This window comes from Chenopodium album, chromosome 3 (genome assembly GCF_948465745.1).
Source record: "Chenopodium album chromosome 3, dcCheAlbu1.1, whole genome shotgun sequence".
Classification (NCBI taxonomy): domain Eukaryota; kingdom Viridiplantae; phylum Streptophyta; class Magnoliopsida; order Caryophyllales; family Amaranthaceae; genus Chenopodium; species Chenopodium album.
In genome coordinates, this window is record NC_137836.1 from 31,777,498 (window position 1) to 31,793,161 (window position 15,664).

General features: G+C 39.2%; 1 non-coding gene across 1 annotated transcript; it reads left to right on the plus strand.

The window, feature by feature from the left end:
• Positions 1–1,631: 1,631 nt before the first annotated feature.
• Positions 1,632–1,737, plus strand: LOC145625879 (small nucleolar RNA R71). The gene has a single exon (XR_014110776.1). It is a non-coding gene; the product is annotated as a small nucleolar RNA R71 (small nucleolar RNA).
• The last annotated feature ends 13,927 nt before the right edge of the window (positions 1,738–15,664 follow it).

The following is a 15,664-nucleotide window of genomic DNA, read 5'->3' on the forward strand; positions in this document are numbered from 1 at the left end:
TTCCTACACTAAGCTTTTGGTAGACGGAATAGGGCATGAGACTCACACTTGCTCCTAAGTCACACAAGGCTTTATCAAATTCAATGCCATTGATAGAGCAAGGGATGGAAAGAATTGCACTACAATTGGCGGTTAAACTCACCGTCTCACACTCCCTTCTCCCACTCAAAAGATCTTTCAAAAATTTGGAATAGTGGGGCATTTGCTTCATAGCATCAACAAAAGGGACGGAGATATGCAAATTCTTAATGACTTCCAAAAACTTCCCAAATTGGGCATCAAGTTTAGCTCTCACAAATCGTTGTGGAAAGGGTAGCTTCTCCTCTCTAGGTTGGCGATTTAGGGGCAAGGGGGTGGCTTCTTTTTCCTTGAGCACCTCAACATGTTTTTCTTTTTCAACACTCAATGGCTCATTGGGTTTTTCACCCTCATTCTCTAACTCCGCCTCTTCTTGGGGTTCTTCCTCAATTAAAGGGTCACTCCCTACTACTTTCCCACTCCTTGTTGTCACGGCATACAAAGGTTTTGGGTTGACTCCTTGACTTGGGATGTGAGAAGAAGAAGGAGAAGAAGAAGAAGGGGATGAATTAGATGCAAGTTGAGCAATTTGAGTCTCAAGCATTTTCATATGAGCATTGGTTCGTTTTTGAGCCTCTTCATGTTTCTTTTGATCCTCCTCACGCATTTTTAAAAGAGCATCTAATTTAGCCATCACGGGATCTATTGGAGGGGCTTCAATTTGAAGAGGTTGTTGAGGTGGAGGAAGTTGGGGTTGATGGAAACCCGGGGGCCTATTAGTTTGGGCATAGTTAGGAACAAATTGGCCCCTATTGCCTCCCGTGCCTTGGTTAGGAACATTGCCTTGTTGATTATTTCCTATGTTACCGTGGTCACCAAAATTTTGATTTTGATGGTCATGGTATCGGGAATTAGGTTGTTGGTTTTGATTACCATATCCTCTTTGGTTAGAGTAGCTTCTTCCATTGAAATTGGAAGGGCCTCCCCCACCATGGTATTTGTTATCATAACCACCACCATTTTGGTTCCAACCACGGTTTCCACCTTGATTCCAATTCCCCATTTGATTGGAGTTTGGCCTCAAGTTTCCTACATTTCCCATTCTAGGAGCAAAATTCATAGCATTGACATTTTCCATATTACTATCATGTTCATGGGAAGGGGGTTGAACTTCACAAGCATAGACACATTGAGAGGTATCATGATCATAGGTTTCACAATTAGAACAAAACATGCACCCTTGGGGCATTGTATTGTAAGAAGAGGGGGAGTAAGTATCCATACCATTGCCTCCCTTGGTTGAAGGGGAGATATTACCATGAGGGTTGGGCCTTTCTTTCATCAATTCATCCATTTGCTTGGTCATTTTGGAGATTTGGGTAGAAAGGTTGTTGATTGCGTTGGCTTGCTCCAATGCATAAACGCCCTTGCTAGAAGTAGCATCCCTTTCTCCTTCGTACCAATCATCATAGTGCTTTGCGGCTTCCTCTATAATACACTCCACTTCATGCTCTCCTTTGTTCATAATTGGACCACCGGCCGCGGCGTCTAGGCTTGTTCTTCCTTGAGGTGTGAGACCTCCATAGAAAGTGTGAATGAGTTGATACTTGGGTATCCCATGGTGTGGGCATTGACGTTGAAGCTCTTTGTATCGCTCCCATGCCGCACTTAGAGACTCACCACTCTTTTGGCGAAAACCTTGAATCAAAGACCGAGCCTCGGCGGTCTTCCTATGGTTATAAAACCTTCTCAAGAAAGCCGTAGTCACTTGGTCCCATGTCGTGAGAGAATTAGGGGGCACCTCCTTCTCTAGCCATTCTAGACCTCTCCCAATTAGCGAAAATGGAAACATTTTGAGGCGAATATATTCTTGAGTCACTCCATTGGCCTTTATTGTGTCACAATATTTCTCAAACTCTTTTAGGTGCTCATGAGGACTCTCAAACTTTCCACCCGAGAATTGTTTCCTCTCAATCAAGGCAATCAAATTAGGCTTGATCTCGAAATTGTTGGCTTGAGTAGTAGGAGTTAGGATCCCACTTTGCGCTCTAAAAGCTTCGGGGGCCCCAAGACGACTCAAAGGCGTATTCTCTCCCATTTTAGAACCTTCTTTACTTTCAAACTTATAGGTTGAGAAAGGGTTGATTTCTGAATTCGAAGATGATTTAGGGCTATCTAATTCTTCACTTGAGGGTGAAGAGGGTGGAGTATCTTCTAATTCTCTTACTCCTCTCGTTGGAGTGCGGGAATTTCTACTCCTTGCTCTTGCTTCTCTTCAAAGTAGGGACAAAGACCTCTCTAGCTCTGGATCGATGGGAATTAAAGATCTTGAGCGGGTTCGTCCTCTGTTCATACAACAAAGCTAAGAAGAACGTAAGCACTGACAAGTAACAAAAGTAGCGAACACTAACAAATAAAGGTGAGATAGTCTTAAACAAGCAATGAAATAGCAATGGAAACCGTTTCCCCGGCAACGGCGCCAATTTGACAAGGGAATAATCGTGTCGTTGAGCGACTACACCTAAGTCAAATTAATTTATAACGCTCTACCAACCTAATAAGTGTATAGGGTAAATAGAGGGGTCGAACCACAGGGAGACATGCATAAACACCGCATTCACTACTTAAGACTTTAAGCTATCTCGGGACAAGAAGTATGAATAACTAAGAGATTAAACTAAGGATTAAGAATGATTAAAGATCAATATAACTAAACACCAAGGGAAGTGGGTAGATGTAGATGTCACTTGATCATGCAATAACACAGAAGCAAAGCAATGGTAAACTAAGCATGCAAGAATATCGAAATAAAGCTCGATCTGACCGCCTTCCGGGGTTAATCGATTTCTCCTAACATAGCCTCTATGCTTCCACATTAGAACCATATATTAGAAGGTGCAAACAAAGAATTATCGATAGTAATGAATCTCAACTAAGTCAACTTCCGTTACTTGTTAGTAAAGACTCATCTTTGATCAACTAACACTGTGCACTTGCAAGAAAGACCAAAGAATATCAAGCATACAAAGACTTTAATCACCATTACCATAACCCCCAACATCATAGGCATGAATCAATTAACAACTACACCATCCCCACACCCTTGGCTAGGTGACTACTCACAAATCATATTGAAGACAATATCAATCATCAAATCAATAAGCATCAACATGATCAATAAGCAAAGAAGGAAAATCAAAATAAGCAAACAAAACTAGATACAAAAGTAAAGAGAGAGAGTAAGAGATTGCTCATTCATTGAAGATGAAGATTTACAAAGGTTCAATCAAGCTCCTTCTTCAATATCCAAGTTCATCAATAGAAATCCACACTTTCTCTCTCTACTAATGAAGTTTCTCTCTCTAGATTAAGCTAAAAATGTAGAAAAATTAAAACTAAGTTAATCCCCAAAAAACGTTCTAAAAAAGGGACTTAAATAGTCTGTACAGAGTCAGCTGACAAAAGGAGAGGTCCGACCGAACAAATGGGAAGGTTCGGCCGGACTACAGGGTAGGTTCGGCCGAACCATGGGTAGGTTCGGTCGAACCTCCCTGATCCTGGTCTGGTCGAACTCCTGCGGTTCGGCCACTCCTGCAAAACTGCCGATTTTCATCTTGCCTCTGCCACGAAGTTCGGCCGAACCGCTGAGCAGGTTCGGCCACACCTTGGTTCGGCCACACCATCAGGAGGTTCGGCCGAACCTCTTCTGAATCATGCTTCCTCTAGCTTCCTTTGAGCTTAGCTTCCTCCTCTTGAAAATCTCGATGGTTCCTACAAAGCATAAGCATGATAAGAACAATAAGAGCAAAGCGGGAAGACTAAGAAAAGGGAGGATAAAGGAGAAAGAAAAGAGAAAGCAAAGCTAAGTAAAAATGCTTAGAAAGAGGGCCAAACAAGTGCAAACGAGGGGAGAATCCTTAGAGAAAAAGGATAAAAGAGTGGCATAAATGCCACTCATCAAAATTATATGACTTATTTGGACTTCTGGATCAAAAGATATGATAAAAACAAAATCAATAAAAACTGTTTTCCAGCGCCTGGCGCCACGCCTAACTTCTGGCGCCAAAGTGTAGCGTTTGGCACCAAAGTGTAGCGTCTGGCGCTAGAAACCAGCATTTAGCGCCACGCGCGTGTTTGACGCTACGATCGAGTTTTATTCTCGTCGAAACTCTGATTCGTTTTTCTATCTTTTTGGCTGATTTTCTCTATGAATAGCCTCTTAAAATTCTGTTTTCAATCATCAATTATCATCAATTGTTATTCTTTCTAATTCTCACCAACTCTCATCAAGATTCTCTTGATTACTCTCTCTCTCTCTCTCTCTTTTCTAAACTAGATTTTTCACAAATATAAAAATTCCGCATTCATTAGATTTAGAAATACCTAGCCATATTCGAAGTTGCCTTCACCTTAGACGTGAAAGGTTTAATTTCTGAGGGTTTGGTCCCAAATCTCTCCTTCAATTATTTAATTTAATTATTTTGTTTATTATTTTCCTTGAAGTTACTAACGTGTGTATTTTGTTATTAGAAAGAGGTACGAGGCATCCAAGTAAGTACTTTAATGGTTTAATTGATATTATGATGTAGAAATCATGCTTAGATTGTTATTATGATTCCTAGTATCATGTCTAGGGTAACTTTAATATCAAGTATGATTATTGTGATGCCTTTTATGTTCTTTCTAATATTTATTCATGTTAGTATCATGTTAGGGTTAAAGCTTTGATTTTTATTGCTTAGTGACATACTAAGGTTTGTTATTAATCTTGTTAGTATCATGCCTAGGATCTTGCTATTATTATTATTATTATTATTATTATTATTATTATTATTATTATTATTATTATTATTATTATTATTATTATTATTATTATTATTATTATTATTATTATTATTATTATTATTATCATTATTATTATTATTATTATTATTATTATTATTATTATTATTATTATTATTATTATTATTATTATTATTATTATTATTATTATTATTATTATTCTTATTATTATTATTATGATCATGACTATTATTTTAATTATTTTTATGATTATTATTATTATGTTGCATGATATTTTTTTTATTACTTGATCACGCCTTTTATGCATGTTTAAAGGGAATTTGTACTTGTAATCACGCTTAATAAGGTAATTAATAATCTTGTTAGGGTTATTTTGATGGAAAAATTGTCCGCAATAATCCGACCTTTGCCTCATCCGCCCAAAATAATCCCACCTTTCGATTATTTTTTAATAATCCGACCTTTATACCTCTCCCGCTCCCAATGGTCCCAAGTGACTTGAAACCGGCTAAACAAGTTACCATTTGTGATTTGGAATTGTTTGCACACGTGTCACCACATGGTTGGTCATAAAAATAAAAATAAATTAATAAAAAAAATTATTGAAAAATAAAAAATTAAAAAACCCCACAACCACCCTCTCCGACAGTCCCACCATCGAAACCACTTCGCCTGCCAGCTCACCCACTGAAACCACCTCCTCTACCCACTTTTAGCCCACTGAAACCACCTCCTCTACCCGCTCTAATGGGTTTGTGATTTTAGGGCTAATTTTTGGGCGATTGAAGCGATTGTTTGTGGTGTGTGCCGGCGACAGTCGGCGTAGCTGTGGTGGGTAATGACTGATTTTGAAGGTGGGTTCGCTTGGTATTTGCTACAGTGAGAGTGTGTTGCAAGTTTGTCCAGTGGGTGGTGGGTTTGCAAAGGAGGATTGGAGCAGCGGTATAAGCTTTGCTTTGTAGGTGGTTTTGCGGGCTGGTGATGTGGTCAAATCGGCCAGAAACAGAGAGGGTGAGGGAGGTGTTGGCGAACGGAATTAGTGGCCGAAATCGGGAAGGCAAACGGAATTAGTGCACGAATCGGGAAGGCAAACGGAATTAGTGCAGGAATCGGGAAGGGGAAGGGAAAGGGAGATCGTGGCCGGAATTGGGTAGGTTCCGGTGGCAGAGGCTGCCGGGATCTGGGTTTGGGTTTTTTTTTTTTAATTTTTTTTTTCTGACTAACATGCAATCAATAGGTTTACCCTAAACCTGTTTATCTATGTTGGTTGAATATTAATGCACAAATAAATCTAGGATTATTAAAAAATAATCGATAGGTGGGATTATTTTGGGCGGATGAGGCAAAGGTCGGATTATTCCGGGCAATTTTTCCTAATTTGATTATAATTCAAGTGATCGCCAATAATAGATTTATTTGTGCATTAATATTCAACCAACATAGATAAACAGGTTTAGGGTAAACCTATTGATTGCATGTTAGTCAGAAAGCGCACATGAATACGATCAGAATAAAGTAGAGGCCTATTATTAGGGCAGGTTCAATCTCTTTTAGATTGGATTTGTACCTTCATCCCCGAACCCTATTTGGTTCAAGACCTTATGGAGTTAACGATCTCTTGGATCGTTAAGGGGTGTAACCTTCACCTCGTGAACGGTTTACAAGTTCCTAAAACTTGTTGGCGACTCTTTTGCTCTATCTTCTTTCCCTTTGGACGCCACCGTACTTAAGTGTATGATCACATTGGGGTTCAAGTTTGGGGTAATGCTTGAAGTATTCCATACACACGGCTCTTCTTCTTCTTCTTCTTCTTCGTCTTGGATTACTTCATCATCTTCTATAGCCTAAATATATGCTGGTTTGTGCCTTTTTTCTATAGTTAGAGGCATTTGCTCGATATCCATAGGAATCCTAACCATTGAGGCTAGTCTTGCCAAGGCGTCAGCAAATTGATTTTCTTCTCTAGGTAGATATGTGTATTCTACCTTCTCTAACTGATTAGTAAGGGTTTCCAGATAGTTTTGGTAAGGGGCTAGACTTTCGCTCCTTACTTTCCACCTTTAGGAGATTTGATTGATGATTAATGAAGAGTCTCCGAATATCCGTAACTTTTTTCCTCCCAATGCCAAAGCTGTTTCAAGGCCTACCACGCATGCTTCGTATTAAGCAGCGTTGTTGGTAACGTCGAAATCAAGCTTTATGGAGATTGGAACATGCTCTTCTTTAGGTGATACTAGTAATACTCCAACGCCACATCCCTTTTGGTTTGAGGCTCAGTCGAAGTATAAGGTCCAAGTATCATCTTTAGTGACCATTAAGTCTTCATCTGGAAATTCATTGTCTTATATTGGCGTCGAGTCTTCTATTGGAAAGTCCGCTAGAAAGTTTGACATCACAGATCCTTTGATAGATTTTTGCGGCATAAACCTTACATCAAACTGGGCTAAATTGACTATCCATCTCGATATGCGTCCATTATGTGTAGATTTCTCGAATAGATACTTGAGTGGATCTAACCGGGAGACTACAAAGACTGTATGCACTAGCATGTAATGTCTTAACTTGGTTGTGGCCCACACCAAGGTGAGGCACAATTTCTCAAGTGGTGTATAACGTGCTTCATATTCGAGCATTTTCTTGCTTAGATAGTAGATTGTGTTTTCTTTACCTTCTACTTCTTATGCTAGCATAGCTCCCATTGTCCCTTTGGTAACTGTTAAGTACAACCTAAGAGGTATTCCGGGAAGTGCTGGTGCTAATACGGGAGGATTTGCGAGATAGGCTTTGATCTTTTCAAAGGCTTTTTGACACTCGTCATCCCATATTACTGGTACATTCTTCTTAAGCCTTTTAAAGATTGGTTCACATATCGTTGTTAATTTTGATATGAACCTACTTATGTATTGCAACCGGCCAATAAATCCTCGAATCTGCTTCTCAGTTTTGGGCGGTGGCATTGACATGATTGCTTTGACTTTGGTTAGGTCTATCTCTATTCCTCTAGAGCTTATGACATAACTCAAAAGCTTTCCTGAGGTGACTCCAAAAGCACACTTAGATGGGTTCAACCTCATATTATATTTTCTTAGCCTTTCGAAAAATTTTCTTAAGGCTACTTGATGGCCTAGGCGGTATTTTGATTTTACAATCATGTCGTCCACATACACTTCGACTTCTTTATGCATCATGTCATGGAGTAAGGCAGTCGCTGCACGTTGGTAAGTAGCACCCGCGTTTTTCAACCCGAATGGCATCACCGTGTAGCAGTAAGTGCCCCATGGTGTTATGAAGGTTATTTTCTCCATGTCTTCTTCTGCCATGAGAATCTGATTATAACATGCGTATCCGTCCATGAACGAGAGAAGTGCGTGATTTGCTGTGTTATCCACCAGAATATCGATGTGTGGTAAAGGGAAGTCGCCCTTTGGACTTACCTTATTTAGATCTCGATAGTCGACACACATTCTTACCCTTCCGTCTTTTTTCGGAACTGGGACGACGTTGGCGACCCATTTAGGGTATTAGGATACCTTGATGAAACCTGCAGTTATTTGTTTTTGAACTTCTTCTTTTATTTTAAGAGCTACGTCGGGTTTCATTCGATGTAACTTTTGTTTTACAGGTTTCATTCCCGAAATTAGTGGTATAGTGTGTTGAGCTATTTCTCTATTAATGCCTGGCATATCTTCGTATGACCAAGGAAATACATCGATGAATTCTTTAAGTATGTTAATTAAATCGGTTCTTTCTTGTTCATTAAGTGTTATTCCGATTTTAACTTCTCTTTTATTGGTTGAATCATTTGAGATATCAACCGTCTTAGTTTCTTTGATTATCAGTGTTTTCTTTTCAAGTGTTTCCATTGCTTTAATAAGTTCTTTGTCTTTTTCATTGTTAGTTAAGCAATGCTCGTCATCTTGGGTTAAAGAAGAACACAAGAAGTAAGGATAAGAAGTTATATTATTATACTCTGAGATCATTACATCAAAGAGTGATATGTCCTTAGGGACTTGATCACTAACTATTCTAGGAGAAGAGAAAGAAGGGGAAGGTGCTACTACTAAAGACCTAGATGACTCTATAGGGAGAGACTCTGACTCTGACTCTGACTCAGATGACTCTTCAGACATCGGTCCTTGCCCTGTCGTGATAGAGATCTTTCTTCCACTTGGAGTAGTCACTTTGACGGTCTTGCGCCACCCTTGTAGTGATCTTTCCGCTGGAGTGATTAGCTACGATGGATCGAAGTTTTCACTTTGTAGGACTGTTTGAATGAGCGAGGAGTTATCCTCTTTGCGTGTCGGCTCATCCTTTTCTCGCCCAAATAATAATCCCATGACGTTAAAGTTAAAGCATGGGGGTGCTTTCTCCTTATGGAAAGGAGTTGGGTTTTCATCTGTGAAATAGCAATCCAAGAAAATTTCAAATCCCGGTTGCCTTATGCCGTTTACGACAAATGGTTAAAGAAATTCGTGGCTTGGATAGTCCTCTCCTTCTTTTATGAATTGACCATTAAGGGTAAGAGGGTACTGATCCATTGGGATTGCTTTCTTTTGAATGCGAGCGTCCCTACGTGCTTTCGACTTTTCTTGGGCTCGCTTAAGATCTTTCCGAGTCGGTTCGAAACCATGTCTGAAAGTATCTAATTTAGGGAGGCCAGGTGATTCCAGCGGTTTTGCTATTCCTTTCTTCTTTCCTAGGGTCATCCTAGGAAAGTGTCCTTGCTTTTTCATAATAGCATTCACGGTCATGTTAGAATGGGGGTCATGGCAAAGAGGGGTCCTTTCATCCTCCTGGATTAAGGAGACCTCTTCGTAAAGCTCCATAAATCTTCATCATCCTCATCGTGCTCCACGTTAATTATTGGATTTTCTATAGACTTGATTCTCATAGGTGAAGCATCGATGGTAATAGGAATTCCTCAAACTATAGCTTTCACTTGTTGGTGGAGGGATGAGGGGACGGCCTTTAGATCATGAAGCCAAGGGCGTCCCAACAATAGATTGAATGAAGCTTTAATATCTACTACTTGGAAAGTAGTAGCGTGTTCTATCGCTCCCACCGTTACATTCATGGTAATTTTACCAAGAGCTTGACGACGAGTGTTGCTGTAGGCTCTTATTCCTTGTGTTGACGGGGTTAAGTCTTCAACCCTTATGCCTAGTATCCTCGCAGTTCTAAGTGGGCAAACTTTAATGGCTGATCCATTGTCTACAAGAGTCATAGGGACGTTCATTCTCTTGCAAACTACTGTGAGGTTTAATGCCTTATAATGTTTGTCACCTTCTGGGGGTAAATCCTTGTAAGAAAAGGTGATCAAATTGATGGGACTAGGTAGATCACTCGTGAGGAAGTTAGCCAACCCCTTAGGAGTAGTGTCAGAATCTATCCCTATTTTGTCTAAGGCATTCATTACAGCCAACCTATGTTCTCGAGACGTGGCTAGAAGTTTCCATACGTTCATTTCAACTTTTGTTTTCTTGAACTGTTTGACGATGTCATTATCTTCAATGATAGGCATGGGAACTTGCTGTGTGGTTGGCATGGGTTGTGTTGAAATAGGAAGTTTCATTCTCCCGGATCTCGTGAGGACGTCTATTGACGAATCTTCTTCAACCCAAAAGTCATCCATGGCATATGACACCGAAGGTGGAGGTCCTACCATGTCTTTTAAGTAGACGTCTTCTTCGTCACTGTCCCAAACTCCATTAATACTTGCATCCTCTTCTCGTGGAACTTGGACTAGCTTCTTATCATCAATCATTTTCTAAATTAAATCCTTGAATTTAAAACAGTTTTCGATAGTGTGACCCCCTGATTGATGATATTGGCAGTAAAACCTATTTGTCCTTTTCAATGATTCAAATGGTCTCGGTTCGAGAGGTTTGATCTCGCCACTCTCGGAGAGCATTTTGAACATTTGTACGTATGGGATCCCAATTGGAGTGTAGAGTCTATTACTCTTCTTAGGTTTTTTGGTGACTTGTAAAGGAAAACGTTTCGCCTCATAAGTCGTTCCCATGGGTGTGAACTCTTCTTTGGGTTTACTTTTCGGGAGTGGAACCTCGTCATATTTCTCCTGAAGTTCTTTTATAGCCTTGAGAGTTTCACGTAGCAAGTGCGATCCTTCGATCATAGACAGTGTAAGCGATTGTATTTCCTCTATACTAGCTAATTCCTAAAGATTATCCATGGCGTCGAAAAAGATCTCCTCCTGTTCTTCGATGGCATGGATTTCTTTAACAGGTTTGATGAGAGACGAGGGGTCAACCTCATTTTCCTCATTAGAGATAGCCAAGGAATGAGCGAGAGGCGCATTATCAATACTTGGCTTCTTACTGGCAGGGGGCCATGGCAGCTTGTTGTTGTCGATTAAGTCTTGGATAGCTTCTTTAAGCTTCCAACAATTCTCAGTGAGATGGCCCCTACCTTGGTGATACTTGCAATGTGCATTGGGGTTCCAATTAGACGACCTCTTTTCAACTGGTGGGTCCCCAAATGGTCCTATAAGAGTTATAAGACCTTTTGCATTTAATCAATCAAATGCGGTGTCATAACTCATGCCAATAGGAGTAAAGTTCCTCCTAAATGGTTTCTTTTGTCCTTGATTATTCGTAGCAAGGACTTCACCTAGGTTAAAAGTGCTAACATTAATTGAGTGGGTGGTTTTGGAAGAAGAAGGATTGTCGTTCTTCTTGCCTTTCCAGCCACTGTTGGAGTTATTGTTGGCAGCTTTCAACTTAGCTAGGTCATCTTCAATATTGATTCCAATGTCGTAGACGGCCTTGAAGGTATGGAGATTATTCTAATATTTGAGATGCTTGGAGTATTTTTCTTGAAGATTTTTGATGAATAACCTTACGGACTCTTTCTCACTGGGCACCTCAATCATCTTAGGTGAGGTTTCTCTCCATTTGTTAAAGAAGGAGGTGAAGCCTTCATTCTCCTTTTGCTTGAGGATTTCAAGTTCCCTATAGTTAGTCTCAACTTGAATGTTGCATTTTTATCTATCAACGAAAGAGTTTTCTATGGATTCCCAGGTGGAGGATTTTTCTTTCTCGAGAGAAAAGAACCATTGCTGGCAAACGGTCTCAAGAGATAGTGAAAACAGTGAGGGGAACACCTTCTTATACCCTTAATACTCATTATTGTTTCGAAGGCTCTTAAATGAAAATAAGGGTTATCGTTTTCTTTGAATTTCGGGATGTCGTTGGCATTGAACTTCAGCGGAAGAAGATCTTTGTCCACCGAGACCCCTTGTAATCTAATCCCTTAAAATTTGTAGTCACTAGATAGCTTGCTTAGACTCTCTTGCATGAGGTCCATCTGTTGTTGTTTCACGGGATCATCGATCTTAAGGGTTAGGATCTTTAGTGCCTCAGTCACGGTAACCAGTTGTTTCCTGAGCTCATTGACTTCTTCTTGAGTTGCCATTACTGTCTTAGCTTTCCTCTTATGAGCAATGGGTTTGTCGAAAAGTTGGACTTTTACGAAAAGATTGTCTTTGATTAACCGCCCTTCCTTTCTTGACCACGCGCTGTAATTTAAACCATTTTTGTTTTAATTACTTGACTCAAATCGACCTTGACTTTACGGTTTTAAAGAGGAAAAAAAATATATATATAGGTGCATATTTTGGCAAAAATAAGGTATATATTTTTAGGAACCAAGTATAGTATTTAAATTGGAGGATTAATATCCGACTTACCTCCCTAAAAAAATGACGAAAAAAAACGCGCATACAAGACTTTCTTAGACATGGTCAAAGTATGTATATTGGTGTGTGCGTTGAGTGTAAGTGACATGCTTGGACTCTTGTGTAAGACCATGGGACTTGGTGCCTAGACTCAATTAATGACTTAACAAAGTATTATTAACAGTAAAATTTAACCGAATTAATTAGAAAACTGGTTAATTAGACGCAAAGTGATGACTCGATCAATAATCCGAACTGTCGTCAAAACGAAAGGACTGGCGCCTCTCTTTGCAGTGTAGCGCCAGACGACAGAACTTTCGCCAGGCGCCACACTCCACAGAGTGGCACTACAGTTCAAACTTTGGCGCCATTGCTGGAGCTTCAATCTGAAACTGTTTTCGGTATTATTAATCAACAGGGGTATGCCTAAAGTCCTATTAGGTCAATTCTGATAAAAATATTAGACTTTATTTACTCAAATTAATTAATTAATTAATTAGGCAAAGTTCTTTTAGTCATTAATTTATTTAATCTTAGCACAAGTCAAACAAACAGTTAGGAAAAACACATAGAGTATATGCACAACAAATAATGCGCAATTAGTCAAGTAGGCACAATATGTTGCAATGAGTTTGCAACCTAACCATGGCTCTAGTTCTCTAAAGTTCGGGATATGGGTTAGTCAATAGAGGGTCCACAATTAATTGTCCGGATGCACCGCGCGGAAGCCTAACCGTGAAGGGTTGGCGCTAGTGGATGGGACACCGCGAGTTTAGAAAAAACTCGCTTCCATAGTTTGGTGAATTCAACATTCTCGGATGTACCCTTTGTGGCTCAGAGCGTTCAATCAGGTAAAAGATGGAGCATGAATTCCCAGGGGGTTATGTCCATATGTAGAACACATATGGGTTTCAGAAAAGTGAGAAAAACTCAATCAGGAAGTAGGATCGAGCAAACAATGCTAAAAACTGGTCGAAATTAGAACACATATTTCTGGCTCGGTATAGGAAGAATTTGGCGCCAGCAAACTGAGAATGGTGCCAACTTTTGGCTTTAGCGCCTAACGACAGAGCTGTCGTCTGTCGCTAAAGTCAAAATACTGGCGCTAACTTCTGTTCGCTGACGCTAATTCCTACATGCCTCAACAACTTTCTGTGCTCGATATTCCAGTTTCGCGCATTGTTCGGTCCTAGTTGTGAAAGATATTCCTCAAATTTCCTACGTGTAAAAATCCTATGTTTTAACTCATTACGGATGGTCTTTCCAAAGAGATATTTTTTTACGCATATGACAATAATGTTAATTAAAATTACGCACATGAAATACTTAGAACGTTTCGAGTCTCATCCACTCATTCTAAATCATTGCCGAAATAAATTTCAGGAATTAAAATAGAAATCCTCCCCAGTGGAGTCGCCAAAAATTGTAGGGAATATTTCAAGCGTCATCCCTAGCTTGAACCCCACTGTGACCATACACTAAAGTACGGTGGAGTCCAAAGGGAAAGAAGATAGAGCAAAAGAGTCGCCAACAAGTTTTTTTAGGAACTTGTAAACTGTTCACGAGGTGAAGGTTACACCCCCTAACGATCAAGAGATCGTCAACTCCAATAGGTCTTGAACCATGACTGATAGTTCGGGGATGAAGGTACAAATCCAACCTAAAAGAGATTGAACCTGCCCTAATAATAGGCCTCTACTTTATTCTGATCGTACTCATGTGCGCTTTCTAACTAACATGCAATCAATAGGATTAACCCTAAACTTGTTTATCTATGTTGGTTGACTATAATGCACAAATAAAACTATTATTGTCGATCACTTTAATTATAATCATATTAACCCTAAACAAGATTATTAATTATCTTATTAAGCGTGATTACAAGTACAAATTCCCTTTAAACATGCATAAAAGGTGTGATCAAGCAATAACAATAAATATAATCAAGCAACATAATAATCATCACAATTATTATAACAATAATTAAATAAATTATAATAGAAATAACCATGTTAAAGCATAATAATAGTAAGATCCTAGGCATGATACTAACAAGATTAATAACAAACCCTAGCATGTCACTAAACGATAAAAATCAAAGCTTTAGCCCTAACATGATACTAACAATCATAAATATTAGGAAGAACATAGGAAGCATCATACTTTTAATCATACTTGATATTAAACTTACCCTATACATGATACTAGGAATCATAATAACCTAAGCTTGATTTCTATATAATAACATCAATAAAAACCATTAAAGTACTTACTTGGATGCCGCATACCTCTTTCTAATAACAAAAATACACGTGTTAGTAACTTCAAGAAAAATAATATCAAAACAATTAAATTAAATAATTGAAAGAGAGATTTGGGACCAAACCCTCAGAAATTAAATCCTTTCACGTCTAGGGCAAAGGCAACTTCGAATATGGCTAGGTGTGTCTAAGTCTTGCGAATGCGGAATTTTGTATTTGAGAAAAGGCTAGTTTAGAAAAGAGAGAGAGAAAGAGTAATCAAGAAAATCTTTATGAGAGTTGGTGAAAATTGGTGAATGAAAACGGAGTTTTTAGGATGCTATTTATAGAGAAAATCAGCCAAAAATATAAAAAACCAAAACAGAGTTCTAACGCGTAAAACGAGGTTAGCGCCAGATGCTGACATTAGCGCCGGGCGCCAAGCTTAGCGTCGGGAGCTAATGCTGGCGTTTGGCGCTGACTAAAATATTGACGCGTTTTTTAAAATCGGATAGAAATTGCCGTACAGGAGGATAAAATCGTATTTTCCTCAAAAACATTCTTTTATTCTGATTAAAACGCTAAAAAGTCAACAAAAGTCAATTTATCAATGCTAATTGAATTAGGAATGAAAAGAACCTTCTAGAAGAATCTAGAAGACTCAAAACAAATTGCATTAGGATTGATAAATCCATATTAGGCCCTCCTCTAGATCATTGGGCCGCATATAAGGCTCAAACCGGACCCAGTTTAGTAATTTGGCCATAACTTCCTCAATATTCATCGGAATTGGGCTTATAATATATCGTTGGAAAGGTCTTTTCAAACCCTATCTAACTACACTTCTATTGGACCCTTATCATGGACCAATCAAACTGGATTGGCTGTTTTCTTAAAATAGGTTTTC